The sequence below is a fragment of the Tinamus guttatus genome, unplaced genomic scaffold (assembly GCF_059628265.1).
Source record: "Tinamus guttatus ecotype Peru unplaced genomic scaffold, ASM5962826v1 Tinamus_guttatus_pri_ptg000439l, whole genome shotgun sequence".
In the NCBI taxonomy this organism is placed as follows: domain Eukaryota; kingdom Metazoa; phylum Chordata; class Aves; order Tinamiformes; family Tinamidae; genus Tinamus; species Tinamus guttatus.
In genome coordinates, this window is record NW_028288973.1 from 2,268,036 (window position 1) to 2,272,439 (window position 4,404).

Genomic DNA, 4,404 nt, shown 5'->3' on the forward strand with positions numbered 1-4,404 from the left:
GCTGTGCGACGGAGAATCCTCTACTGCTTTCCCTGCCCTTGATACACTCTGGGAAACATCCGTCGGAGAAAGAGGGCTTCTGTCCCCACTCATGTCCTAAACAGGTACCAGGAGGAGAAACAGCGGCAACACACAGGTGAGGACACACATGTGTCTGTTGGCCAGCTTGGACCAAACATCGCACTCCCTTGTCTGAGAAAATAGCATCAGAAATGGGAGAGGGAAAGGTCTCACCAACCCCACCCTCCCCCCTGCAACCCCCAACCTGTGCAGATTTGCAGAGCTCTGAGCAATCACATTGTCATTCCAGGAGGAGGTGCATCCCTCTCAGACATAGGCTAAAAATGTCCTGGAAAGAGTTGCTGCCTACTGGAAAATCCTGTCCTTGGGGCTCTCAGCTTCCTTTTTTTTTGGATTTCATTTGATTTTATACCGTTATGAACTTAAGAAAATAATTTCTGTAACAAATAAGTGTCCCCTGTGCTATTTATTAACAAGGGAAACACCTTGCAAACTTATCTCACATTCTGGGAGACAGCAGGAAGGAGGAAGAAACCTCTGTCACCAGTAACTCCCAGTTTATTCTTTGGCCACCCCCCAACGGTGGTCAGCTTTAGTTCGATCCTCTTTTTTTCCACTCTGTCTGGAAACCCTTTGAACTTTCCAAACAGGTGCTTTTCAACATCATTACCTCTTGTCAGTCACAGGGGAAAAAGAGAAACCCCTTTGCAACACACTTAGGAACAGGAGTTAGTGCTCAGTACCACTCATGCCATGATTTTTTTGAGATAAAACATTATCTTCTTTCTCTCCTAAGCTATGTGGTAAACCCACATGATAATCATCCCACAAGCTGTCTGCATCTCCCAGTGAGGCGTCTATCGCAGAGGGAGAAGTTTTCCTGGATAACGCTGAAGAATACCTAAGATTCTTCTCCTGAGCCACTTCTATCTTCTCCTTAATTTTTATTTTAGTAAGAATGTTATGTTAGATACCCTCCCAATACTTCCCTCTCCCTGTCCCCCCCTCCTTGTATTTTTTCGTTCTTCTTGGATTGCCCCTCACCTTTTAAATTGTTACTGTTCTGTCTCCCTTCTTCTCCTGGTTCTCCACTGTGCCTTGCTTATCAAGCTCTTATAATTGTATTGGCAGGCCCTGCCTTATTTGTCCAATGAACTGACAATTCTTGAGCTGATATCCCATCATATGATCCCTCCATGGAGCGGAGACCAAAATTACTGTGTAACCAGGGGGCAATAAACCACACCTGATAAGATGAAAGGCTTTCGGCTTTTTCCAGAGATTTCAGATACTAGAAAAGCACAGCATGTAGAAGGGGGTGGGAAAATAAGAACAATGAAAGAGGTAAAAAATGGTGTAGTCAGTCATACTGAAGAATATTTAATTATCTGATTTTATTAATCAAGCTTCTCCACAGGCAACAGGGTAGGCAAGTGAGTGTCTTTCACACTGATGAAATGAGAGGGATAGAGAGTGGGAGATGCTTTTCTTTCTCTCTTTTGTGTCTCCCTGCCCAGTGGCTCAGTAGAGTCTTTTGTGTAAAGGGAGGATCTTGTGCTTTTCTGGTTGTGATGAGTGAGCAGTTGTTGCGTGGGCACAAGAGCCCTGGTGGTGAGCAAAGGATACCCTGTGGATCCAGGGGATGTGCTCAGCTAGAGGACGCTCTGGCCAAGGGCATCGTCACGATCCTGTCTTGCTTTTTTTTTTTGTGAGTGCAGCTATGTGCTGAGCCAGGACACCTGCCCAGCTCGGTGCTCTGGGTTATTCTGGATGGGCACATGAAGCAGTATCTCTTTCCATTCTGTGTTTGGTTGGAGTTAGGGAGTGGGTGATTTTTTGTGCTGAGAAGATTGAGAATGTCATTTGTATGCTGAGGGAGGGGAAAGAATGATACTCTGAATCTATGACCTAGGTGAAAACAGCATTTTTAAAAGGACTCTCTTTTTCTCTTCCAGTTTTAGATTTGAAAACTGGTTTCAATCTTTCCTATGAAAAAGAAAAAGGAGAACTTGGTAAAAACTCTTACAAATGACTTATTTCTACCACTCAGTTTGCCTGTAAGACTAAAAAATGGGCTATTCTGAGTGCTTTTACCTGCTTCCTGTAGAATGATGACTTCCAATCTTACTGACATCCCGGATGTCATGCATGGAATGTCCTTGACCCAGCCTCTAGTGTATTAGCTTAGCGTATATGACAGTCTCGGGACTCTCTGATGTTTGCTATGCTGCATTTTATCTGGATCTGTTCTGACACAGGGCGGCTCTGTGGAATGAAAGCCTCCGTTTTTTAAAGGCTCTCCTTTAGCTCATTTTTTTCAAGGGTTCACCACAGGCACAGGAGTGAAGCACAGATCATGGATTTATGGGCTTCACTTGCAGAGTGAAGCCCAGGAAAGGATCCTCCACCCCATTTTGCCTGGCTGTGGAAACCTTTATCTTTGGTTTGTTATTAAAGCCTCTTTGTTTTCAGAAGGGTTCATTTCTTGCTGCAGGGGGAGAAGAGAAGGGTTTCAGAGAAAAAGGCAGATACGTCCCCACACTCCTTATGAAACGACTGGTATCTTTGGAGGTCACTGACTGGGTAAATTAGCCTAGAGACTCTCAGGGAAAAGCTACATCTCTTGTCCCTCATTTGTGCTCCGGCTGCATTTTGGCTCTGTTAAATACAGCCTGTTTCGAAGGGAAGAAACGTAGCCTTCTGGCAGCTATGCCTCTATAAATGCTCGCATCATCTCCCAGAGAAATACCAATGTCTCTGCATTAAACATACTCAGAGAGAAGAGAGCTGAGACTGAGGCACACTGCAAGTTTTCATTCGAGTGAAATGCCTTTATTCCATGATCACAATGACGACACCTAACAAGTGAAATCAGAGTGTATCCTCATTCACAGAATATGCACTGGCTGTCTCTTGCTGCCTCAAAACTCTCTCTGGGAAGGCACCTGCTGAGACAGCATTGTAGCCCCTTGTCACAAAATCAAACTGTGCGTGTATATATAGCTACACTGTCTTAGCTTGCGAATTTAAACCTCCCTGCTGCTTGCAGTGGCAAGTTGTTGTTCTATGTGTGTTTGAGTTTAAATGAGATGTGCACACACAGATTTATAGCTTGAAAGCTTCCTTGTGAAGGCTTTATTTTTGTTCTATCTTATTGCATTGTTCTTTTTATTAAAACTGAAGGCAATGCTGACTGAAAGATATGTTTTTGTTCTTCTATATAGAAAAACACAACAAGCACTCAAGTAGGGAATGAGATGAATAAGTGATGACTCTAGAAAGGGGGTTAGAAAGCAGCACATAAAACCTATTTTTTTGCATACAAAAGTTTCTTCCCCCAAACAAAGCATATTTGATAACAAAATATTTAACAAGTACTTAAATAATTTCACACATTTTTTCTAATACCAAAATAGTAAATGCCATTTATATTAACTAAAAAAAGGGTTTTTTGAATGACTAGTACTTTGACTTTCCTTTCGTTGTATTATATTAAAATTATATTAAAAGATGACTGATAAAAAAATAGAAGCATGAAATGCAAATGAGCATTTTATAAATTAAAATAGTTCAGTTGACCCCTTTTTCCAAATGATTGAGTTGCTGAAATGTAACAAATTATTTATGTTCAAAACAAGAAATAATTTCCTTTTAAATTACTGAAGAACTAAGTAGTTATTTTTTCCTACCATCTAATATGATAGCTTTTGTAAGGTAGTTTGGGGATATTTTTATATTTCTGCTTGACCTGGAAATGCAAATGACTCCCATTTGTTACAATTATTGTGCTACCTGTCTAATTTAGTCTATAAACTCCTTGAGGTAGAAAACACATCTTCCTCTGGGGCTACTCATCTCTGAAGGCAACTCCTCACAGACAGGCAGCTGTCTAGAAGAAATCAATATGTTCATTTTCTCCACTCATTCTGCCTGGTTCAGCCAAATCTACAGATCCACAGAAGCTCGTGAGGCTTATAAAATGTTTTCAAAAAGCAAAGAATCCTGGACAAGAGGACTCAGAAACATTTGGGGATCACTGCTTGGATTTTTTTTTTTTTATTCTACGTTGCCTGTCTAGAAGAGAAAGTGAACTGTATTTATGCTGTCAGTTGGGAAGCGTTTCCTTTCCTGTCCCACCAAGCTTTTCCTCTGCATGAAGAGGATAACGGGATGAGATTCCACCTGATGCCTCTGATGCCTCTCCTGTAGTGCTCATTTCCATGTGTGACACACAGTCAGAGCTGCCTGATGTGTATGCACAGCACAGAGAGCAGAGCTCACAAAACCTCATCTCGGAGATGTGGTGCTCAGTGAGCTATACAGAGCAAGTCTGGGAGTTCCATCAGCCGGGGCACCAGCGCACAGGTGCGTCAGCAGTCACTA